The sequence below is a fragment of the Cuculus canorus genome, chromosome 3 (assembly GCF_017976375.1).
Source record: "Cuculus canorus isolate bCucCan1 chromosome 3, bCucCan1.pri, whole genome shotgun sequence".
Taxonomy (NCBI): domain Eukaryota; kingdom Metazoa; phylum Chordata; class Aves; order Cuculiformes; family Cuculidae; genus Cuculus; species Cuculus canorus.
Window position 1 is genome coordinate 37796301 of NC_071403.1, and position 26423 is coordinate 37822723.

Sequence of the window (26423 nt, forward strand, 5' to 3'; positions counted from 1 at the left end):
GACTCAGAAATCAAAACTGGACCAGGGCAAAAAAATCTTTATCATAGGTGCCAGGAGTGGAAGTCTGAATCTGGAAGGGGAAATCAGAAGGCAGACTTTCTGCTTTACTTTGCTTGCTAGTTCTTCTGTTCTGATTCTGTTTGCTTTTTATGAACCAAATTTTTATCATGCTGATTTTATTTCACTGCTATTTTACACTAGTGTAAAAGGAAATATATTATCAAATCTAGTGGGTTTGTGTTTGCACTTGTATAAATACTTCCACAAGCTATTACTTCAACTATTAGTTATTTCTTCTGTACAGCATCAGGGAATAAAAAAGAGTGTAGATGTTCATAAATAAAGATTGTATTCCTAGGGGAGCACTAACAACTTGGCCTAAAAGGCACGCGCCATGTCCACAGTCCAGTATTTGATATCTGAAGTTCCTATACCAAAAGGACAGTAGTAAAGGAAGGTAACCTTAACAGAAAGCATGTTTAGCAGTTTAGCATACATTTAAAAACTTGCAGCATTGACAACTTCTACAGCATTGCTGAGTTAGCTGCATAAGGGTGAAAGATTTGTGATCTTACTGTCAGCAACAGGCTATGAAGGTCTGCTAGAGAATGTAATGAAAATATTCATTAAATTTTTGATACTCACTACTTTTTTTTTTTTAAGTGATGACCCTTAATTTTTACATGGATATGAAAAACAAATGAATCACGATTTTCCAGCGGGAAGTAAAATGGGATAGTCTGTTCCTTAAATGGGTTTTTCCTGGTTGCCTGTGTCCTAATGCCTTCCAGGCAGAACTACGTAGTTATTTACAACAAAGCTCTTTCAGTATGAGGATAGACTGGTTTTGTGTGTTTCACTGCATGGATTATGTTGTTGTCTTTAAACTAAGGGTTTGGGAAGGGCACGTTCTCTGTTCTTTCCAATAGGCTGATAAAGCACAGCTTTCTCAATTGCTGTAACAAGTCACTTGTGCTTTCCTGATCTTCCCTTGCCACTTAGCTTTGCAAAGAGATACTGGATGTAGCTGAAGTATGGTCTCTGATCCTCATCAAAACCAATAGATCTCTTCTGCTATTGATTCCTATGCAGTCTGAAAACCATAATCAGGCTTTGGCATTGCTTAAAACTCAATACTGTTACTGACTTCTTCAACTTGATTTTGAAATTTCCATTATATTTCTGTCATTGGGATCTCTTGCCCTGTTGAACAATAATGCTGTTTACTGAGAGACGCATCAGAAATGCAGCTGAATAAAGGGAACTTAAACACTGTGAAAGCAGATTTAAACTTCATACAGCTGCTAGGAGGTATCTGTATTTCATGTCAACATATTGAGGGCAGAAAACAACTGTCACACATGTTTACATATCATCAGTTTTCTTTATTTTTCCAGCTTCAGAAAGCCCTCCATCTTAATTCAATCTCTGCTCCTCGCATTACTCCTGGAACACACCTGTAGGATAGAGGCCAATAGGACACTAGAAATGGCAGCTGGAAGTTTTTTCCTACCTAAGCAAAGCAAGCATGATTTGATATTTCAGTTGTGATACATGCGATACGTATATACCATAACCACCCAATTTCTGCACTTTCCTTATTAAAAAAATTTAGATAGCAGTATTCTTGAAGAGGAATAGTACCAGATTATTTTTGAAGTGGTCATCTGATGATTTCAACAGTTATTCAGACCTGAATATGACTGTCTCTCTGGGAATGAGTTGTGGTAGCGTTTTCCTAATTAGTGTACAGTTGCCCACATGAGGTCTAACAACCTGTGGTAGCAGTTCATGTGAATATAATCTGTTCTGGTCATGAGGGAATGGCAAGGGGAATCACGTTCTAGTGACTTAAGAAAGCTTAGGAAAGGATGTATCATTACCCCTTTAGACTAATACATTGTCAGTTTCTGCTGGTTTTAAACTCATCTCCAGGATGCTGAAAGAATTCCAACCAAATTTGTTACTATCATTATGGCAGTTGAAAATTCAACTTTAATCAGTCAATGGCATTTGCAATTTCGGTGGCTCTTCTGTTCTAAAATCACATTGAATGAAGGACAGGCACTGTCAGCATAAATTATTATAGCTGTGACTTATGTGAAAAATAAAATAAAGCTGGAATGGATGATTACAAAGATAGAGGCTGGTTGAACTTTGTGCATGAGTTGTTTGCTGGGATTATTTTCATCAGCCTGTAGCAGCGTTCTTGATCAGATGACAAGAGGCAGCGGCTGTTGAAACAGGTAGAGGAGCAGGCACAGCACAGATAGTCCAAACGGTGCTGGGATGAAGCTAAGCTGACCCAAAAAAACAATCCACTAAAAGCTCCAGAGACATCAGAAACTTCACTAGCTCTTTGGCTGCTGGATGTGCATGGAAGGCTGATAGCAGAATGCACTTCCAAAAGCCATGGTGCCGAGCTAAATGCAAACATCGTTCCCTTAAACATACTCTTCTCTTTTACCCACACAGAGGAACATGACTCTGATCAACTGCAGACTAGGAAAGAGAAAATGAAGGAAGGAGCTGGTGAAATTTCTGGATTTTAACATTTGAGGGGAAGTCTGGTGTGCTGGGATGGTGGAGAGGCACTACAGTGGGCGTATTTATGTTTTGTTTCAGCAACCAAGAGCATGGCTGTATTTTCAGAAGTCACAGTTAATACTCTGGGGGAAGATTGCAGTGTAACATTTACATGCCAGTTGTACTTCATTGTTTGTCACTTTTCAACACAGAACAGTTGCCCTTTTTATTTTCTGTCACTTTTATACGCTGATACGGAATGGGATTGTATGGAGGAAGAGTCAAATGAGAAGATTATAAGGTCAAATTTTCATTTTGGTTGAAAGACAGCTTTTTCTTAGTCTCAACAAAAACATCTCCAGTACCAGTTTTCCAGGAGTCTGTTTCTTTAAAAAGATGTTTTCAAGATTGATTGGTATCAGGTGTGCAGTGCCACATGACTCAGGTGTTGCTATGGTGACCACTCTTTTTAGATAGGATGTCAGAGACTATAATTGCACTTACAAAATCCTGAGCACAGTATGATAACCTGCACGGAAATAAGCTGTAGCCTCACTCAGACCTAGGTCTCTCCCTGTAAATTTGCTGATTTGCAACTGCAAGCCACTGAAAATTGCGTGCTGATGGCTGTGGGAGATTTCGCTCCCCTCTCCCTTTCTGTGTGACGAACAAACCAGCATATGGGGAAAGACTAAATCTCTTCAACCGCCATTCCTCCCCAGCCCCTTTTGAGTCTGTGGCTCTTTCTGCCCCTCAGTCTCACAAATATACCCAGTCAATACAGCACTCTGTTGATGTCCATATGGCTCCACTTGGGTCCACATCATTCTAGGGCATATGAAAAAAAGTTGTTTATGACCCTACTGGCATCTGTGTGGTTGTTCTGTGGACAGTGGCAAGCCTGAAACAACTTCTCTGCCTTTGGCAAATGTCTGACCAGTGATTAAAATTAAATTACCCTTCAAAATGCTGCTGGGTCATCAGGGTGTTTCATGGGTCCTAACACTGCAGCCACACCTTTCTACAGTGCAGCTGGCAGTAATGTTACACTCGTTCGTTAAGTTTTGCAGGCTTAAGGGCACAGGGTAATTGGCCCCTCTGTTCATACACTGGTTATGACTGTACAAAGGTAGTTTGACTTTTTGGCTACTACAACCTGTAGACTCCTGCGTTTCTGCTTCAACTCAAGTAGGTTGTAGTTGGAATGAAATGTAATAAGCTCACAAGGCTTATTAGCTTGAATTCTGCCTCAGTAAGATGAAGAGAGAAAAGTTGGTAACGAGTTGAGGAAACTGTGGAGTGGGTTCAAGATCTAGAAGCAAAGGCTGAGGGAGCAGTGGTTAGAGGGTAATGGGCCTTCCTGCCCCAGTTCCTCTATTACACCTACTGCTTCTTAGCAGCAGCAAGGACCTCCAGGGTCAGCCTCCTGTGGTTGCCTTTAGGCACAATAGTATGAGCAGCAAAAGGAATCCTGTTTTCCATGGCTTGCTACAGTATTGTTCCTTTGGTCTCATCAGAGGTCTTAGGCTCTCATGGCAGCACAGTAGACCTACAAGAATCTGTGTCAGTATACTGGGCTGTTACAGGAGATCACATGTCAGGGAAAGGTCTGCCACTAGAAAAGAAAATTTCCCTGGAGTTTAATGACGAAAAAAGACCCTTCTTGATGAAGTTTTGCACATTCCTGCAGTTTTAATTGGGCTTGATCCTTTAAGTTGCTAAATAACATGAGCTGTCCCCAATATGTGTAAAGTCAACAACACTCAGTACTCTTCAGAGTTAAGATTAGAAGGTTGAATATTTGGACCTGTTGTTTCCTGTGGTGTCTCTTAAGCGTGCAACTGCTATTTTGAAATATGAAATTAGAAAATAAGATCAAATAAGTGATTATGGCCCTAGTTGTACAAAGAGATTAAGTAAATATTTTTAAGCATTCAACTGTGAAAATTAAGCACTTGATTGTGTGCTCTGATGTACTGGAGCTATACAGTACAATAGTGTGTAATGCTACAACTTGGAGTTATAGTGGCAATTAATTGTATATTGTACCAGTTTATTGATTTTACATTATCCCTTGAGGTATTTGAGTTATCCTTTGCTAAGCAATAAGTGGGCGTGATGCAACAATAAATGGAACATAGTCAAATAGTTAAAGGTGAGTGTAGCTAGCAGTTTTGTAGTTCAACTTTGTCACATCCGCCCTGTATTAAGTATGTGCCCTTCAGCTGTGTTGGGAGTTTTTTAGAAGCCAGAGTTATTCCAGGGGTCAAATTCTTAAACCGAATTTCACCATTGACTTTTAATGATATTCATCAATGAATTTGAGATCAACAGGCTGTAAGGAACATTTCCAAATATGAAAGGAATTAATACAGGCATCAAGCAGTTTGAAAAATTAAATACCAAAACCAGATGAAGAGCAAAAGAAGTCAGATTTTATATAGCATAGAGCACAAACACAAATATGGAGACTGATTGAAATCTGAAGGGATGGTAAACAAGAGCATCTGTCTTTTCAAAGACCATGTTTGTTAATAAGGAAATAACAAGCACTGTTAATTGGCTGCTTTGCATCTAACTGTGTAAATAAGACTGGTAAATGCCAGCCAAAGCTACTACAGACAGGAGAGTCAAATAGTGAATTGTTTGGCCTAAAAGTGAAGCTTCCACAGCTGGTTCCTTACTTGAGAAAACTGTGACACAAGAAGTGACTTAACTTATTAATTACTGCCTTATTATTTGTGTTTTTACTTCTGTTTCCCTGATTTCTTGCTTCTCTCTGGGGAAGGGCTTTCCCTCCTGATTTTGCTGTGTTCTTCTAAGTAACAGAAACACACAACAGAAAACCATCTGGAAACCAAATTCTGTGCCAGCCCCATTCAGAATAAAAAAGCTGATTTTTGATGCCTGATTTGGAGTACCACATGCTCTGCTCTACACATCTTGCAGCCGAACTAGAAAACAGTCAGCATGCCCGGTTTCCAAAAGATAGGAGCACTTAGAATACAAAGTCCTGCTGGATCGGTTGATACTTCCTCATCTTTTGGACATCTTTCTGAGTGAGCTGCTCAACCTGAAAAAACTTGGTAACATCTTATCCTGCTTTGTGCATTGCCTGCAAGCCAAACTGCTTAGTAAGGAAGGTGCACTCGTTCAACCACGTCTGGAAGGTGCACTCATTCAACCATGTCTGGAAGACTGTGTCCAGTTTTGCCCTGCCTTACCAGAAGGATGTGATGAAGTCAACCAGGAGACCGTCAAGTTGGTCAGGGAAGGAACACTTGCCCTGAGAGGAAAGGCTGAGGGACTGGGGATTGTTCGTCTTGGAGAAGACTTTGGGTGGACCTAAGAGCAGCCTTCCCATACCAGTAAGGTGTTACTGAGAGGATGGAGCCGGGATCTCTACCGAATCACACAGGAAGAGAACAAGAGACTATGATCACCACCCAGAATAGCGAAGGTTCAGGCTGGGGTAAGGAAAAGCTCATTCTGCATGACGACAGTCAGGCCCTGGCACGATTTGCTCAGAGGAGTTGTGGAATCTCCACCTTTGGAGATAATCAAAAGCTGACTGGACAAATCCCTGAACAGTGTGGTCTGAATTAAGTACTGACCCTGATTTGAGCAGGAGATTGGGGTAGATGTCCTGAGGTCACTTCCAACCTGAACTACTCTATGATTTTATATAACCTGAGTTTTCAGTCTTCCTTTATTCTCTACTTCTGGCTTTGTCCCAGACATTTCCTCCTGGCTGCATATCCTGTTCCGCTCTCAGAAGCCTACGAGTAATGCAGGATGTCACTGCTGTTCTCTACCAAGTGAGCCTTGACACAGAATCACAGAATCACAGAATCACAAGGTTGGAAAGGACCCATTGGATCATCGAGTCCAACCATTCCTAACACTCCCTAAACCATGTCCCTAAGCACTTCATCCACCCGTTCCTTAAACACCTCCAGGGAAGGCGACTCGACCACCTCCCTGGGCAGCCTGTTCCAGTACCCAATGACTCTTACTGTGAAGAATTTTTTTCTGATATCCAACCTGAACCTCCCCTGACGGAGCTTCAGGCCATTCCCTCTAGTCCTGTCCCCTGTCACTTGGGAGAAGAGGCCAGCTCCCTCCTCTCCACAACCTCCTTTCAGGTAGTTGTAGAGAGTAATAAGGTCTTCCCTCAGCCTCCTCTTCTCCAGGCTAAACAACCCCAGCTCTCTCAGCCGCTCCTCGTAAGACTTGTTCTCCAGCCACCTCACCAGCTTTGTTGCTCTTCTCTGGACACACTCCAGAGCCTCAACATCCTTCTTGTGGTGAGGGGTCCAGAACTGAACACAGTATTCAAGGTGCGGTCTCACCAGTGCCGAGTACAGAGGGAGAATCACCTCCCTGGACCTGCTGGTCATACCGTTTCTGATCCAAGCCAAGATGCCATTGGCCTTCTTGGCCACCTGGGCACACTGCTGGCTCATGTTCAGTCGGCTGTCAACCAGCACCCCCAGGTCCTTCTCTGAAAAGTGTGCTGGTTTTGAGATGTTGATATGCTCCTGTTTTGACAAAACCCTACATTGCCTTTATAAGGGAGTTGTTTGGCCAGGACTTGTAGACAACTGTCCCAGCAGGAAGTGTTTGCTTTCCTTTCATACCACCACCTATTTTATTTAGAATGGTGTTTTGTTGTCTTTAGCATTGCTGCTCATCTGGAAGCTAATATTTAACTTCTCGAAGTGGTGACTGGCAACAAGCCATAGCAATAATTAGCAGGAAAGCAGAACATTCCAACAAACTCCTAGCTGAGGTAGTTTAGTATAACAAAAATGAAGTTTTATTTCTGCTTCAGCAAATGAAGAAGTAATACTGTCTAGTGGTCCAGCCTCAAATAAGTTCAAGGAACTTGTGTTCAGGGTCCAAAATAAAGCAGAGCAATTTCTGGGTGCAGGAAATGAGCCAAAGACAGTGGATACTTGTTCATTTAGGCAAAAAGACAGGTGGGGAAAAAAATTTAATCTCCATACAGCACAACAGCAGTCATTGTCAAGAGACTAAGTAACTTCCTGCATTAGGGAAGTGTGAAATATGTTTCACAAATGGTCATCACCTCAACTGATCCTGTACAGGAGTTCAAACCTGTGCCAGTCTGTCTCTGTGGTCTTGTAAATCTGCTTGGTGAGAAAGACACTTCTGTCCAATGCTGTAAGTATAAGTTACTAATTTCCAGCTGGCTGCCTCATCCATTTACTCCCATTGGAACAAAACAACTTTGTTTTGTTAACTTTTTGTTCTCTGTGAAAGAAGTTATTGCTCCTTTTTTTTTTTTAGGAGACTGACATTTTAGGATATCTTTATATTTATTTGTGCTTGATCTTCTGAAAGAAGCACGAGCAGACTGTGGCCTCTGAGAAACCACAGGAGTCTGCTTCTTCATGTCTCATGCACCCCATCTGTTTGTAAAGTATTCAGCAAAGTCAAGTAAGATTCTTTGCTTTGACTTAGTTAGGTTTTTCAGTTGTCCTAGAAGCAGTGACCCTAATTAATTTTCATATGCAGAACTCTTTTTTTAGAAGATTAAGCAGAATAAAATTGAACTAGTTAGAGCCTTTCCTAATTATGTTACTTTCCCTCCTCAGCTGACTTTGAGAAAAGCTCAGAAAGTTTGTGCATTTCTTCTGCAACAGTGTCAGAATCCACACAGAATGGGCAGATACAAAGACATCATCTAAAATGTGCCCATGAATAGTCTGAAATAATGATTTACTGATAAATAATAGAATCATAGAATCACCAGGTCGGAAAGGACCCACTGGATCATCAAGTCCAACCATTCCTAACACTCTCTTAAACCACATCCCTAAGCACTTCATCAACCTGTTCCTTAAACACCTCCAGGGAACGTGACTGGACCACCTCCCTGGGCAGCCTGTTCCAGTGCCATGTGAAATGCAATTGGGAAAATTGCAGAATCTGTTTTCTAAAATTAAAGGGACTCAAATGTCAGATTTCTAATGTGGGTTAGTGACATGTAAAATTTCTAAACTGGTGATAAAATATATAATGGACACTTTCTTGGCCACTGTAGAATGTTTGATATTGCATCTTTTCCCCCAAAGAAGTTGCTTCTGGACATGAAATATGCTAGATTGTCTGACAATAAGAAGAGCAAAGAGTCTTTCCCAGAAAACACGGCCTGAAGTTAACAGTGAGGTAGATTCATCAGTTTGTCTATCAAAAGTCATTTGATTTCATCCAATTATACTGCCTTGACAACTGGTCATCACTGTTTCCTTAGCAGTTGCTAAGAGTTCACCAGCCTCGAATTCAGTAATTAACTTGGGATGTGCCTGAGAACTTCTCTCCAAAGAAAGACTTAGGTAAATAGTCTTTCTGTTTGGTAAATAGTCTTTCTGTTTGGTGAGGAGAACAAAACAAGGAGCTTTTTCTGATGTGTGATGAAGTACATGTTGGCATCAAATTTAGACTTCAACGTGTGATGATCCAATTCTTGAACTCAGTGTGGCTTGTTCAGGGTTTGAAGTCCTAGTAGGAGACACACAGGTGATGTAGAAATGATAAACATAGAAACTGATGCTCGGAGTTTCCAAGATAATTACATAGTTATCTTCATTTATTTTGGACATGTTGGTGGTCTGTTTTTCTCAAGTACTGTGTGTCTAACAGCTTATGCTGATCTTCTTTACTTTTTTTTCTGGACTTGTAACTCCAGTATTCCTGGCAAACTAATGTATGCAATGCATTTGAACTTCACCAGTGGTTGGCAAAAGGCATATTTTTTTCCCTGAGGTTAGTTGTATGAAAACTGTATAAAAACTCTTTCCAGACTACATAATCACTGTTTGAGTTTGTTACACGCAAATAATGCATTTAATTAAAAGCTGACTCTTCAGTTTACTTCTAATCTTGTTCCTTTCTTTGTGGGTGTGGTAACTCCTGAGTGGCACAGATTAATTCTAATGACCATTCCCCATTGGAGATAAGGAGAGTCAAACTATCAGTTGCAGTGAGTCAATAGAGCAATTGGGAACAGAGGCAATTATAACTGTCCTATCATCAGATTAACAAGTTTGTGTGGTGAATGATCTCATTTACTTACAGTTACAAGAAGCATGGAAATGTCCTAAGGTGTTTTGCAACTGTTGACTCCTAAGAGAACAATGTCTTGTTGGGGTCCTCCTTAGTCCTCTTTTTTATCAGAATTTTGCTAAAGTAATATTCTTCTAGAGAAATACTCAGCAGATCCTTGCAGCATGGTCAGTGTTTTTAGTGTCAAGTCTTATTTAAATAAACATACAGTGTTTTGATTTAATTCTGTTTTGGCTTTGCTCATGTTTGGGTTAACCCCTTTCTGACAGCTCAGTGCTGTGAACACTAGTTAGCTAGTTGGGAACTAATTAGAGAAGAGAACATGTAAGAATTCTTCATTTATGGAGACAAAATGAGCACAGTCATTAAGGTACTGGACTGGAAATCTGGAAATTGTGGATGTTGGACTGACTCCAAGACTCTGTCTTCTTGTATATGAAATAGTCACTGCAGAATTTGCAGAAGCAGTCTTCAGGTTTCAAGCATAATATTTTTCCTCTGTGTTTCTAATAGTGGCCTGGCTAATGGCAGTCCAGACCCCCAACTTTGGCCACATACTCTTTTTTCCCACCCTCAAAGAAAGCATTGTATTAGAGGTTAAAGTGTGAAGACTAGGGCAAAACTTAGGTTGGCATCAAAAGAGCAGAATTTCTGTTACAATACTTCCATTATCTTCTGCGCAGAAGCTCAAGGCAGCTTTTCTTCAAATCTCTGGGTGTTCTCTGGGCGTGTTTACAAAAGGGGGAATGAGCACTGTTAGGTGATTTGAATGATTCATTGCAAAGTCGATGATTTCATCTGCTAAAGTGAGCAGCAAGTAGATGCAGGTACTATCCGGCAACCCAGAGCAAGGAAAAGTCCATGATGCACAGGATCCCTAAGCATGCCCGTTTCCTAGGTAGTAGCTGTTGATTAGTTCCAAGTGGATTTATGAGATTGGAGGCAATTTTCTGAAGAATCCAAATCAGTAAAGGAAGCTTTTGCGTCGAGTTCTGCAGTTTCACTTCTTTCTACCTTGAAGGTCAGTACCAGAAGTAAAGGTGTCATTGCACCTGTGTTATACAAACCCTTGTATTCTTGTTGACTGAAAATGAAGAAAAATCTGCTCCCAGATGCTATGAAGAGTTGTGGTGTGCGGAACAAAAACAAAGGCAAGATGAGGTCCAGGAGCAGTAATGGGCCTTCATCATGATAGTCTACAAAATGCTGCACATTGCATTTGGCTGCTTAGAGTAGGCTTTAAGACTCACCCTTTATTCATTTTAGAGAAAAATGGGTGGGTTTATCAGCTGTAGTATGACTGAACAATTCCATATCCAGTGAAATTTAGAGAAGTTTCTTTTCATTCCTGATGTTGCAGGGGTACAGGATGATAGACTAGACTATATATAGAGATATATCTACAGATACATAGAGAGTGGAAACTTTTATTGTAACTGTTAATTGATACATATGCAAAGTGAAAATTTTATTATAAGTGATAACAAGGTAAAGGTCTCAGCAATGTTATTTGGAAAATAAATGTCTTTAGATAAGAATTGCAAAACTGGTTTCTTAATAAATGATGATATGGCAGAGTAGACTTTCCACAGTCCAAACGTTATCTTATTTGGGAGATTCTGAATGCTCTTAGCATTGCAAGACAAACAAAGTTTATAGCAAATAATCTATCCTTATATATGTAATTGGCATACTTTCATCAAAGTGTCCTGCTGCATACCAGTAAGCTGTTAGATCATTAGTTTATCTAAGCATCATGCCAGTTGCCCAACTTTTAACTGTGAAAGTGGGGTTGGTGAGTCGCAGTTTTGGAAGCTGCAGAAACAGTTCAGAAAAATGTAACCTTTAGCTGGTAGAAACCCTAGAGAGCTGCAAAGATGTATAATATATATGCTTTTGAACTTTAAAATGGAAAAGAGAAACCCCATCAACAGACCTTTTATATGTATGTGTTTTTTCCTTCCTCTCCTCAGCACTTAAGTAACTATAAAAGGGCTAAAATCAACACATAAAATGTCAAGTTTGAAAGGGCATGTAAGCAAAGAAAGGATTTGGGGCTAAGGATGTGGCTCAGAGCACTGACTGTAACAATGGTTTGTCCCGTTATCAGCTGAAGTAAAAGGATGGGGTTTGGCCTTCAGTTCAGCAACAGATTTGAACAAGAGCGTGTGTTAACGTGAGATAACGTTCATAATTTTGTGCTTCTCTGCTGACACCAAGCACGATTTATTGAAGGGACAGGAAGTAGAAGGAAAGAAAATAGGCGAAGGGACTAATGAGGCTCTAGCCATTGCATTATCCCAGCTGGGCTGTGCGTGTGCATCAGCATGATGGCAATCACGTACTTTCTTTCCACCACTGCAGCTCAGGTAAGTGTGACCCTGATAACATTTCCTGTCTCCCTTCATTCACACTAGTTTCTTCAGATTGTGGTTCTTAAATTAGAAATCCACTCTTGCTTTGCCTCACCAGCTGTACTAGTGAAATAAATAAAGCATATCTTGTAACTAATGGCTAAAGACAGTTACGTCGTTGAAGTTTTCTGAATAATGTGATTTAATCACAACTTATAAAATAGGCATAATCTACAAGCACAAGAATAAAACTAATTTTACAGGCTGCTAAAAGCTTCAGGAAAGAGTGCATGTTTTCATGTAAATTTATGCTTTCTTTGTTGTATTGGTTACTGTTGCAGAAATGTTGAGATGGAGGTTGAGAAGTGGTATTTTTGTGATTTCTTTTGCAGTGTTTTGAAGTCCAGTAATCTCTCTGTAACAAACTCCTATGTACTTCAAAATCCTGATCTTTGTATTATTATTCTACTAACTTTCTGGAGTATCATTTTTTATAACTAGCACTTCTGGAACAGGCAGGAGTTCTCTGAGCCCTTTACAAAATTTATACTGGGTTTCATGAAGTATTATCACTTAATATGAAAATTCAGAGGGAAGAATGTTCACTGAAGGAAGAATATGGGGAAGAAAACATTGCATCAGGCAAGTGCTGAATTGCTGACTGTATCTGTGCAGACTTTAGTGTGGTTTCATACTATACTTAAATAAATATTTACATGATTTGAAGGTTACCTTATTATAACCATTAAAACAAATTGTTTCCTTTTTTTCTCTTGTTTATATGTCTAGGTTAAACATTTGAAATAGAGATAGCATAGTGCAAAAAAAGGAATATCTAGCTAGGCAAATTAATTTCTATTTCTGCTATTGCACTTTATAAATGCATTGGCATCCATTGAAATGTCCCAATGTGAGCTCTTTTCACTCTAGAAACTAACTGTCTGATGTGGTTTGTGGTACCACCCTAATCTCAATTGCCCTGATGTACATCCAAAGGAACCTAACTCCTATAGGATTGCTCTGCATTTACAGCAGTTGAGTTTTCACTCAGTTTGGGTCCTCTGTGGTGAAAGAAAGCTATTTGTGGTAAATGAAACTCCATCTTCCCCCCCATCCCCTACCCCCACTTCCCATCTCTCAGCTGTGGATGACTGACCCTTGACAAATGTCAGGTGGAGACTATCTTGCCTTTGTACAAAACATTGAGTCATTTCTTCAGTTGAGAAGTTAATTTTTCTTCAGTGATCCTTTTGTGTTTTCCCCCCCCCGCTGACTTACTTAGCACACAAGAAGCTTTTTTATTTGAATAGCTTCAAATTGTTTCAGCCTTTCTGATTTTTAAAAGCTGGGAGGTTTTTCCAGTGGTGATTTGCTTCTCTGTTAGTTCTGTGATGGCAGGTTATTTGAGGAGACAGTGGAAGCCAGAGCTGCTGGCACCTTCCTGGATGTTCATTCCTCTCTGTGACTACCCACAGTTTAAGCAGTGGCTTTATTCTGTAGCTCATGCCCAGCCCATCTTCAAGAAGGACCATGTTGTGGGGCTTGAAGGCATACCTGAACCATGAACTTTAAAGTATTTAGCATTTTGGGGAGCAGAATTGGGCAGGTTGGCCAACTGACCTTACTAGGTGACCCTTTTCCCTGTAGGCTGGTTGGTTCTCCAGCAACTGACAGCAAATGCAAGAGTAAGCAGTATAGTTATTTCCAGGTAACTTCCTTGTCTGCTGTGAAACTTTGTGTCAACACTGAAATGTTAAGTCTGTTGTAGACCTTTGCTGAAAATGTGGTGGTAAAGTATGATTTATCTTATAACAGTGTGAAAGCAATTTTTGCCATAGTTACTCGTTATCATTTCGGATAGCAGAATGCCTTTGAACAGACATGGCTTGCTTGCTTACTTGCACAGTATCCAGCTGCAGTTGCCACCTTTGGCGTGATTGTAGCAACAGTGCTGCTGCAGAGAGATTCACTCTCTTTTACAGGAGGACAGAGAGTTTGTTATATGATGTGGTTGTTAAGGACTTGGATTTTGTAGCAGAAATGCCCCAAATGGAAAGGCTGAAGCCCTGCAGTCTACCTGTATGTCATGTATGTGAATTTGTAGTTTATTTATTCATTTTAAACGTATTCAACTTTCATTTCCCTCTTGGCAACAGTTCAGCTTCCCCTTGGCATTTTGCCATAGTCAACTGAAAGCCAGACATTGAGATCACATTCTAGTTGTTTCTGAGTGTCTCTGGTACTCATCAGCCTCTTTTTGCTGTCCTGTAAGTAGCCTTTTTCTTACGCTCTAATTTGCTGTACTCTACTATTTGTGTTCTTTTAGGACGTTTTTAAAGCATTTTAGCAAGGTTTCATAGACATCTAGCATTCCTAATGAACTTTATAAATGAAGAGCTATGTTTGTCTCCATACCGCTTTGAACAAACTAAGCAAGAGAGAAGTTCCTCTTTATTTAAATGTATGTAGCTTTGCCAGCACTCTCCTGCTCACAGGGCTTTACACACCTCAGAGTCTTTCTAGGCTCCTCACTGAAGCACTAGAATAAGAATCTTCTTTGACATAGTAAATGTGTGTAGATTGTTTTTTTTTTTTTTAAAAACACTCTAGATGATACATTCAAATGTTATTCTTTTTCTGTGACTGTTGGAGCTTTAGGGAGTTCCCTGCAGAGAAGTACAGAAATGGGTTCAGTTTCTTGTGTGGCTGCCTCTCTTCCTTCTTCAGAGGGGAAGAAGGATTCATGAGGCAAAACTGTTCACATGGCCCTTCAAACACGGACCGTCAAGTCAGTCCCGTAGAGACATGCATATCACAGCCAGGTTTCTGGAGCTTTCTGTGTCCAGGAGGAATCTGAGATGGAGCACTGGCCATGAACAGCTCTGAAGTGAGCACAAATAGCTACTTATGCTTGGACCTGGCTTTTGCGCAGTCCTCACAGATTTGAGTAACTCTTTACACTTTAGGGAGGAGTGCTGCGATGTCTAAGGCAGGAACAAATATTTCTCATTACTCCCCTACCCCACTAGAATAAATGAGCAGAACTTTTGTGGAGGAATATCTGCAGAGAATATTTGCAGAGATTTATTTGCTTTCGTCTCTCTCCTCTCTGTTTCATCGAACAAGTCTGTAGTGGTTTGGATGACGTTATAAGGAGCAGAATGTGACAGTTTCAAACTCAATGTGGCATATAAGTCTGGTTGGTGAAAAGTCATGTCTTTTTGGCTGTGATCAAGAAAATTCAGAGTTATTGTTGCTTTTTTTTTTCTTTTTGAGAAAACAACAAATAAAAAACACTGTAAAAATTTAGCAGAGAAGACCAGAGAAAATGTTTCCTGTGGCACCTCTAGTCTTCCGTAGGTCTTTGAAACATGAGATTATGTGCAGAAAAAAAGTCTACCCGGAAATCAGACCATCTGCAGTTCTCTACCCCAAATCATGCAGGACTAGGAAGGTCGCGTATGCTCTACTCGTCTGCAGTGTTGAGTGGAGTTTAGAAAAAAATGATCCACCATCTCTAGGGTTATGCGCTCCTCAGAAAAACATGACGGGTATCCTTCTTATTTTTGACCTTTTGAAGATATAGGTTTTAATGCAGAAGTAAATACCAATGCATAAATTAAGGAGTAAATGTTTTGAGTACTACACCAACATCAGCGTAGCTCCTCAAAGATCTGCACTTGTCAGTCAGTGTAATTTCCAGGTTTTTGTTTTGAAAAGTTCAACTCCAACAAAACAAAACTCCCCTGGAGTTTCCATTAGGCAATGTGTTTAGGTTTGTGTTTCTAGGAAAGATGTATCTTTGTAGAATGTGTCTTTCAAATATCAGTTTGCAAAAAAATTCAGTGATAATGCCTGTTTTCCTCCTCTCCCTGTCTGTGCTTAATAAGACAAAATGGGAAAAAATAACTTCTGAGGAATTTGCGAGGGGGTAAGCGAAGAGAGGAGAGAAGAGAGATTAATTTACGCTGCCAGGTGTCAGACTGTAATATGATTATGCTGGCAAAGCTAAAAAAGGAACTGTTCGGAGCTCATAGACATTTTGGAAGAGGTTATTAGGTTAGCAGATGGGAAAAAATTGTTTCTGAGCATTCAGCAGTTCCTGAACTCACACACAATGTTACACAGGTACATATACACCTGGCCAAATGCCATGGAGGCTGCGGAATCCTTAGAGGAATTTGCAAAAGTGGTGTTTCCAATTAAACGTAAAATCCAAAGGCTACAAAATGTCAGCTCTGAACAGTAATCTCTCACCAACTGGAAATGTTCTTCCAGGCTTCTCGTTCCTTGGCATCAGGGTGCCTTTGCCTAGTCTGTGGTAACTCAAGCTGACTAGCCTGCCACTGCGCTAACCGTCCTCTCTCCCCACGCCAGGCCCTGCCTACAAGGCAAGCAACTCTTCAGCAGCAGTCAGCGGACTCTCTCTTGTGTGGACCTAGGAAAAAAGTTTTGTTGAAATTGATGTGACTCAGGAATGGCATGGTTCCACTAGACTTCTGTGGAGTGGAAGTGTGGATTCCTTTACAAAGGAAAGCAGTTTTCAGTAGGAAAATCTTACCCGATTCTGGTCCAAAGGAAAGCAAAGTTAAAACATTTGCTCAGACTGATCTTGCTTGTTACTTTTGCTGTGGGAGAACAGCTCTGGTCTGATGTGTCAAAATTAGACCCCATTCTCACTCAGAATATAGCAGACTAAATGTTAAATTGAAAATAATAAAGAAGGGGGGGGAAAGAGCACTGATTGTTAAACTCTTAAAACTAAAAGATTCAGTATGTGGACCTCCCAGCTAATGTTCCTATGACAAATAAGAACAAGACTTGATGGCTTTCTTATATTTTGGTGTCCATCCCTCCACTTTTCCTTAAGTGTGGGTGGCCTACATAGATTAAAAAAAATTAATAAAAGTTCAGCACTTGGTGACATTCCAGGTAAAATAACTTGAGTCCAGCCGTACTTCATTCAAGTAATTTATAAAAAGCACAGTTTAACTTTCTACTCTGTTGTCTTTTACATAGTCCTATATGTAAAGGCTGTTTTCACAGCTTCATTATCACCTGGGATATAAATACATATTTTGGTCCCTATTTAAAGTACTTTATCCAGGTGTTTCAATAGCAGGGCATGTTTGCTGAAGGATCATCTGCCAAAATGAGAAAGACTCTCTTAAAGCCATCTGCCTTAATTAGAGATAATTTTAATTAAATTAATTTAAAATACATCTATTCAAATTATCTGGCTGCCAGCCCAGTACATCCTTAGAAATGACTGTTTGGTTTTTGTTCTGAAACAACAGATAAGCTATAATGTTTGAAGGTAGGGATTTGCTTGTAGGGCTTAATATTTTTGAGAGGCAATAATTTTCCTCAGTTGCCGAGTAAGCTCAGGGAGACCATAAAATAATTACCTTAGCATATTTTACTAGAATTTTGATGAAAATATGTCTGTTTTATGGAACTAGTCTATAACCTTGAAGCTCTAAGAGAAAAGGCTGTTTTAATGTCCTAGACTAAGGGCATTGGAGGGTAATAGAAATGATTCATACCTCTCATAAAATAGAAGTATATTGAAAGGCTAAAGAAATTAAACGAAACGAATCCCAGGTGTAATTCTACTGACTTGTTTAGGCTTATAACTAGTATGAATTTCACCTATTAGACCTATTCTCATAGGAAAAAGAGACACTGCAATAGCATGAAAGTCAGAGAGGTTTATAAATCACTGTGATCAATCGTATCCTTTCAGTAGGGACACGGAGGAAACAAATGGCATAATCTAAAAATAGGAAGACAGGAACAAGTATAGTACTGCAGATAAAACCTTCACCTAAAGCGTAAAAGTAATCTAAAATAAGTTGCTAGGAAAAAATTCTCAGTGTGTACTGTGGCTAATCGTTCAGCCTATTTGTTTCCATCATTAGTTCTCAAAAATTGTGGGTTTGGGATTATTTTTGTTCAATTATTCGAAATTCTGTTTTATCGATGCTATTCAGTGGAGCAGGGTGTAGCTGGTTCATTCCCAGAAAATTTAAGTACAAGATGCTGCCAAATCTTTGTGTCTTCATATTCCCTATTCTGTGGAAAAATTTGGTAAGTTTTTTTCCCCAGTCTCAAAATTTTCTGGCAGAGTAAATTTGAGACTAGCCTTGTTCTGACCTTTTGTGCCTTTGTGTGTATGTAAGTACCCTGTGCTCTGTGACTATTCACAGATGTCCTGGAGAAATAACAGACAGATGAATAACCAGGGGCTGTATTGCAAGTGTCTGATCCACTGGAATCAACTCTTGCCTCCAGATCTGAGTGGGACAAATCTGACCCAGTGATCTGCTCCTGAACATTAAAGAGCACATTCCTAGTGGTATCTCCTGCCTGTATTATCAAATCTTAATGGAAAGAATAGAAGCCTTGCAATTAGATAAAGTTAAGTACGTGCATAACTGCAGGATCAAAATGTAAGCCTGTACGATCAGGATATATTGCAGTGAATCGTAATTGATTGAATTAATTTTTTATTTGTGAGTTAAAGTCTATTGTAAATATAATTGGGAAGTCTTGCGAATCGAGGTCATTATTTAACTTAAATTATAAGGCTAAAGGAAGACACATTTCTCAAATCTCAGTCTGTTTCCTTGGTGAGTCACCATGGGATGAAGCAGATTTTTCTACCTGTAATTTTATTAAAGTTAGTAAACGGGACTACTGCCAAGATTGAAGAAGTATGCTTTAGAGTATATGACCTGGGCGGAATTCTATTACAGTAGGCATGATGTATGTTGAAGAATGAAATGAAAATGAAAAATTGTTCATTTGACATTGAAGAAATGTTGTATCTGAAGCAAAACTATATGCTGAAGCATAAATAAAATATAAATGGAGCATACAGAGCAGGGAGCTGAGGGTCTAGATTTAAAATGCAATTTTAGAAAACGGTGCATAAAAGTTGTATAACATAACTTCTCAAAATGTAGCTGTATGTCCTATTGATTTTTCATCTTTGTGAATGTTGACTGACATGCTGAGCACAGCGGTAGGAAAGTTCAGTAACTTATTAAAGGATTCCAGTGCACCAGGATGACTTGCAGCTGGGGGTTAGTTCCGTTTTGATTGTATTAAACTCCACATCCCAAATGACTGTTTTCTGCTGGGACTCACCTAAAATCAACAGATTACTGTGAGAAGCATCTGTTGGTTCATCTTCCGCTGAGGGCAAACTGAACCAAAATGATTTTGTAGAACTTTCCAGCACCTGTGGTGGCCTAAGGACATGGTCAAGCCAAAGTTTTTAGAGAGAGATAATATATTTTATTAGTTAGAAAAATGTCATTGGAAAAACGTCTGGATAGACCAGTTCTCCTTCAAGCTGAGATGGCTTTATAGAATTATGGCTTTATAGAATTATCCTACAATAGTTTGTATTTGGAAAAGCAAAGCCCTTTTACTGCCCTTTTGTAGGTGTGTTGTAAACAAGAGATAATTGTAGGGCAGCTGAGTTGAACCTAATTGCTGCGGCTGTGAGATCTTGAGATGTGACCAATCATTGGGGTAGCTGCTAATGAGGTGGTAAGGGTGTATAAAGCCTAGTGTGGCAGAGCAGTTGGAAGACCACTCAGAGGAGAGAAGACCACTCAGAGGAGGAGCTAGGAGTGAGAGAGAGAAAGCACTACAAGAGAGAGAAGTCGACAAAGTTAAGAGTACTCCAAGGAGGAGCTCGGAGTTAGAATAGCACCTAAACAGAGGATGGGTCGTGGCCAAGAAGCAGGAGGAGGCGGAGAACAGAGACCAGGAAGAGGTCTGGCTATCCATGGCACCCTTGAACTGAGTTAATAAAATAATATTTTATTTAAATTAATATTTTATATATAGAGTTGTACAAACATGATTTTCTTTCCAACATCCTATTCAGTGAAGAATGCCAAATTATTTTGGATTGGTTTTCCAGGACCATTTGTGGATGAACCAGAAGAACAATTCAGGTAAACTTAGATTATTTGTGGAGTAGAAGTGACTGAAGCGAGAGATAAAACACATAATTATAGGGGAAATAGTTATGCAGAACTTCACAGTGAAAGCAAACACTGCTGAAACCCTGGGAACCATGTTTGAATGAAGTGCCGGGGTGGTACTTACAAGATACCATAGCAGAGCTTCAGCTGGTGTTTGTTTTTTGTGAACAGAGTGGAAGAGATGCTCTCATCACCAGTAAACACTGGTGAAATAATTGAAGTTGTCAACTGCTTTCCCTTTCAGACTGGTACTTGAGGAAGGTAGTTGAATAATAAAAACTTGGAGTGTTATATTTAGAAACTTAGTTATAACAAAGACAAGCAGGTTTTGTGGCAACTTGCTGTCCTAAAGAAAATAAAATTAGCTTTTAGTAGTACATTAGTACTTTTGTTGCCAAATAAAGACTTGAGAGTTAAGCTGGCTTTGATTTAAATGCTATATTCAAACTTCTGTGAGTAAGTAGAAATTAATTACAAAGCTCCTCTTCGTTTGTTTTGTTTTGTGTTGGGCTTTTTTTCCTATTTTTGTTTGCTTTTGTTTTGTTTGTTTGTTTTTAATTAGAACAGACTGCTATGAGTAATTCTTGTATATCATTGGAAATAGTGACTTCTCCTTATGTGTGTTCAGCACTATGGAACCAGAATGCAGAAATGAAAAATTTAAATAGGGAAGTTTTACTCCAACTTAAGAAGAAGAATGGTGCTTGGATTTGGTTACACTTTAGATTTTCTAGACTGTCAGCAGATATGAACCATGTCATTACAAGACAAAGAGTTTTCTTTCCTATCTTCAAGGGAAGAAGCACTAAGGGGTGTGACTGCAATAGTGACTAAACACAAGTGTTTCCACATTAGTGAAGTGCAACTGAAGCTGGCGAGGGAAGACGTTCACACATAAGGTGGGATGTTCTCCAGGTCTGATCCAGGCCACAAAAAATATGGCTTATAAGTTTGAAGGAGGAAGAATCGTACAAATAAGATATGAATTATCTGTTTTTATATGTAATTGTGGAATGGTATCTGGCCACAACAAAGATAAAATCAAAAGTCAGCTTTCATTTGCATAACTGAATGCCAGACACAAATCTTAAGAAAGGATTTGGAAGGGCGGAGTTCTATGGCTGAACTCAGAAAGTGTACAGTCTGCACGTGGGTAGGTAGGGCAGGCAATATTTATACATTTTGCAATAGGAAATGAAAACTCTCTGAGAAGAAATGGCCAAAATATAAGAGGAAGAATTAGGTTTGTTGGTTGGTTTGTTTCCATTAAGCTTCGTATCTTATTCCATAGAAGGTTTCTTTCTAGCATCACTGATGCATTGGATTTTCTTCCCTGCTGAATTGTGCTTCCTGTGAAGTTGACTAAAGCTTATGTCAGTCATAGCTTTTGGTCATTTGGAAAGTGACTTGCTTGCTTGGTATTGACTGCCTTCAGTTAATATCACTTCATTTATTTCTTTAGATAACTTCTGTTTCAGTTGCCAGTATCATGACCTCTTCTCTCCTTATTTTCTTTCACAATGGGAAAATTGTGCTTTTATTTGAGACTGCTATTAGCTTCATAATGTGTTCTTCTATGCATTAGAGCACTGCATGTATTCAGGGTTAAACACAGCTCACAATAAAGCTGTTCTACTCTGCATGAGTTTGTGGAGGGTGAACTCCAGTAGGGTATCTGTACATTCTCCAGAAGCATAAAACCAGCATAACTAATAAGTTATGTGGCTTTTTTTCTCTTGTTTGTTCCATGATTATGGTATTTGCTTTATGTAAGTGATCAGAAAATTTAACTGAATGTTTCAAAGCACCAGTATGAGGAAGAAAAATTTAATCCCATTTAATTTGTATAGAAAGTGGTTTCATGCCGTATGTACCTTGTAATGCTGGTTTGGTGTACTGGATTACACAGGTCCTTTCAGCAGCAGTATCTATACAAGTGCACACATATCCTTTTTAGGTACAGTATACAAGAGTTAGCAAAAGTTAAGATCTCTGTTGTATTTTGAGCTGAAGATAGATGAGGTTTGTGATGGTCCTTAATAAGATTAATTTTCCATCTTTAACCTTTCCTCATGAGAGCATAGACAAGATTTATCTAGAAATTGGTCTCACCAAGGGGCAAAATTTGTCAGCTCTTGTCTTTAACCTACAGCTTTGGCCAAGGTTTTCAGATTCTGTACCCCAAATGGATGGGCATCTGAACAAGATGACCAATGTCTTGGATCTTCATTCAGTGCTTCTGAGAGCACCAAGGAGGAAATGGAGGAATGGTGTAATCTTGGTATCCCAGACTCGCTAGTTTGAGACTAGGCAAATTATGTATGGAAACCATTTTTGCACATTATCAGTAAGGATGTCATCCCTGCTGCAAGAGCGTACAGTAAGTCACGTATCCAGAGCAGAAGAAAGACACAAGACAAAACAAGTGAAAGCCTGTTATAAAATATGCTAAACTTTAAAATATCATCCCAAAATATCATGTGTTATATGGCCTGTAATATCCAGACTGAGGCAGAAGACGTAGAAAGACATGCTTCTGCAATGTAGATTTACTGAGATGGGATATAATTTAGTTTCTCTGTATGGGAAAACAACTCATGAATTTTTCAGAGGACATGCACTGAAGAGGCCATCTCTCTTGGTACAGAAAACCTGAATCATCTAACATGCATAACAAAAGGAACTCATTTCAACTTTAGTGATATATTAAAAAAACTGTAAGCCAATAAATGTACTTTATTCCCCGAGTGATTCACTTCTAACTTCTGTATAGTTAGCTATGCCAACTATACTATGTACTATACTATATACTATAGTTAGCTATGCTAACTATATATATATGCTTTTATATATTAAGAAATGTGTGGTCTCTTGTCCTAAGATCCAAACAGAATCAAGATGCCTGTGTTTGATACCAATATGCTAAATACCACTTGCTTATCTTTCTCTTTGCTTCCTAGCACTAGGTTTACAAATGTGTTACGAATATTACTGATGTGAAAAAACATGTAACAGAAATTTTTCTCACAAAAATAGTTATGCAAGTGTCCGGGTTACTGTTAGTCATCATCATAATCTCTGGACTATCCAGAGCATGACTTTTCCTAGCTTTTTTCCTTTTCTGTGGTCCAGTAGTGCTTCAGGATGAAGTTTGAGGTTTACATGAGCATATATAATGAAAACGTGCCTATTCTGAGATCCTTGGGAAAAGGAGGCAAAGTTGTCAGGATGTAGCTGCAGCACAAGAGGATGTGAAAGCATGGCAACTGCACAGCAAGGAGATGTGGTTTTCATCTCAGTTGTATAGCGGGAAGTACTTCTTTCAATAAGTTTTCTGTTCTCCTTACTTAGAAACTTTTGAACCCACAGACTTTTGAGGTAAATGTGTTTGGAGAACACTCATTTCTTAAAAGCAGATAAAACCCAACAAAACACAACCAAGAGGACTCAAGTTCTTTATGAATAAGATACTGAAATATGTCTTAAAGTAAGAGAACATTAAGACACAAAATAAATCAGTCTGGCTCTAAAAGTACTTCTTGGCTATTGTATTTTTCAGGTGTTTGTGGGAGGATTTCACACTTTCCAGTTTGTTCCTATGAAGGAGCCTTCAAAAGGAAAAGTGTTTGGGAAGTGAAGCTTTCTCTGATAGTGCAGACAGAGACTATTCATTAGACCTAACAGAAAAGTTTTTGAGAGAAGTGCTTGAGTGGCAAGGAGTGATGTGTTTGGTCTTTCAGTCTCCTGCATGGAGTTATAACAATACCAGTGTCAGGAACCTTCTGACATTTCCCGAGGAACAGTTTGTCCTTCCAAGCAGAACAAAACCAGTATTTTGTCTCTGTGTAAGACAGTAAAAAGATCAGAAGAAAGAAGGGCTTTCACAAATACGTATGTTGGAGATTTATCTACTTTCTAACAAATAAGGTGAGGAAGAGACAGTGCTGACATTTAATCTAGACCTTGGCACCTGCTACAACTGAGCACTGTAAAGCGTTTTTTTCCCTTGATCTTCAACACAAGGTGTTTCAGGAGACTTATTTATTCTTTTCCTTTGTCATTTACTTAAATAAATTCTCATTAGCTTCTGTGACTAATTTTCTCCCCAGAGGCTGTCTATACTGCTAGCGAAAGAGAATTCAAAGATCAACAAACTAGCTGTCTCACTAAGAGAAAATCCCACTGGTAGTTTACCTGCTGTTGCTTTGTCTGAGGATGCTTACTTAAATGTCTGATAGATACAGTAATTCAGTTTTACTTTTGATTGTAGCCAGTTTTCACAAGCAGAACATTTCCTTTGCCCTTGCACACCTAAGTGGTCTGTTGTGCATTCTCAGTTGTCCTGCAGGGATTTCAGAGGCGTATATGAGCAGATGAACCTAGTCCTCCCAAAAAACCCTTAGTGCTATGTCACGGCCCAGTAATGAGCTGCAAAGTTAGTCTGGTGTCATGGAGAACTAATGAAGTACTAGTTGGGATGCCAGTCAAAGCCTTCAGTCTGTAATTTTAGAAGGTGAGCTTTTCTGGAGGTCCACCTGTCTTCCTGCTCTTGACCATCTGCAAACAGCTGCATCCTCTGTCAACTGTTGTTTTCCACCTGGCCCCCTTCTGCATTTTGGTGGCCTAGTTTTGGTATGGTGAAAAAAGGGAGATGGAGAAGTATGGAACCTTCTGCTCTCAAAATCTGTCACTATTCTTTTAAAGCTGCACACTATTTGTCTGGTGAGCAGTGACATGGGGGAAAATGAGAGCAGTAACTTGGAAGCTGAGAGAAGCAACTGTGTGCAGATATTGGCAAGATGTAAATATCTTTAACTTCGATAAGGCTACAGTAAAATGCATTCATTGAATCTGAAGGACATGTTGTTGGCAGGAGGAGAAGTGGAATTGAGGAAACAGATGCTGTGCACATTGTGATTATTATTTCCTCTGTGAGGAAGCATGACAAATACTACACCTAATAGATGCGAGAAAATGCCAAAAAGATAGTTCTTTCCTGGTGAACGTGTTAAAAAAAATAAAGGTAGAAACAGATAGAGTGGAGTAACTATACATCCTTACTTGGATGTAGGTCTTAGAAAATACTATTATAAGATAGCATCAGAATCAAATTGAAGAAATTCCTTACACCATTAAAGAAAAAAATGCCATTTATCTAAAGTACAGAAGCAAGCTATTTTGAATATGGTCTGTCATATGTTTGGAAGTGGATTTAAGCTTTGACTTTTATGGACCTAAATGAACTTAATTTTTGATAAGTAATGTCAGTTCTAAGACTGCTGGGGTAGCCTCTTGTCTTTCAAATATACTTAATGAACATCCTGTACTAGCACAGTGGCGAGCCCTTAACTTTTGAATTCAGTCTTCTCCTCAGCCACTAATACCTTAAGTGGAAAACTTTTTCCTTATAGGAAAAAAAAGGTGAAAACATAATGGTAACTGCTACATATGTAAAGGATTGTGTACTTTTATTATTTTTAGATAGCTACATTTGAGTTACGGCTACTGGACTGAGGAATAATAATCAGCTGATTTTCTGTCTGACAGATGTCTCTGCACATTTTTTTAATCGAGTGCATAAATCAAAATTCATGTACATGAAAGTATGTCCGACTGTCCCCTTTATCATCTTCTTGGGTTTTCTAGTATTATGCAATGAAGGGAGAACATGTCAAGGGAGAAAGAGATAAGCTGGAGAGGGAAGGGAAGATTTTAAACAAGTGCACAAGGTAGGTAAGATGAAACTGTACTATAGAAGAGAGTAGATTCATATAGCGTGACTTGTAGAACAGATTTTCTCCATTTAAAAAGTAACCATTCAAGGACCAAAACATCCATGCAGGAGAGAAAAGGTGAAAAAAAAAAAAACCCACAACACATCCACAAGACAGGTTTGAGAAAGTCTTTGGTGTGTTTTGTTGTAATTCTGTGAAGAGCAGTGAGGTCACAACAGTATTGCTGTCTCAGCAACTAAATGGTTGAAAAGTTTAACATAAGCTTTACTAAGCAAAAGGAGATCCTGAGTGTTTTGTGTTCTGAAGCAAGTCTCTTTATTTGCTCCAGTGAGTATATGGAGAAATACATTTAGGACACTTATAGTTTAGTAAATACGAACACCCACAAAAAGCCATGGGACTGTGCCTGTAAATATGATTCATTCTCCTTATTTTGACATTTCTTATCAAGTGCTGACCTTACACATTTTAATGATTACATAGCATAATGCTATATCTGAGAATGTTGATACATGTACTTTGTATATTATCTCAATGTTGCATTCGTGAATGTCTACGTATAGTTTTTTATATTTTTGCTATGTAGGGAAAAGATTCATTTGGACTTGACCTGACTGTTTACACGCAGGACAGGAACTTCCTGCTAAATCTAAGGTGCAGAACTTTGATTAGAGAAAGTGATTTATTTACATGTTTAAGTTATCTTTCAGATT

At 39.1% G+C, this 26423-nt stretch overlaps 1 protein-coding gene across 6 annotated transcripts in view; it reads left to right on the top strand.

The window, feature by feature from the left end:
* PKIB (cAMP-dependent protein kinase inhibitor beta) overlaps nt 1–26423 on the top strand; it is a 53844-nt gene that overhangs the window by 20538 nt on the left and 6883 nt on the right. Inside the window, exon 2 of one of the 6 annotated variants that reach the window (XM_054063823.1) lies at nt 25622–25704. The exons of 2 other annotated variants lie outside the window; for them this stretch is intronic. The gene's annotated coding sequence lies outside the window, so the exon portion shown is untranslated. Of the gene's footprint in view, nt 1–14156; nt 14240–20796; nt 20875–25621; nt 25705–26339; nt 26365–26423 lie in introns of those variants that run through there. 3 more of the 6 variants (XM_054063821.1, XM_054063825.1, XM_054063826.1) reach the window with 3 other exon arrangements.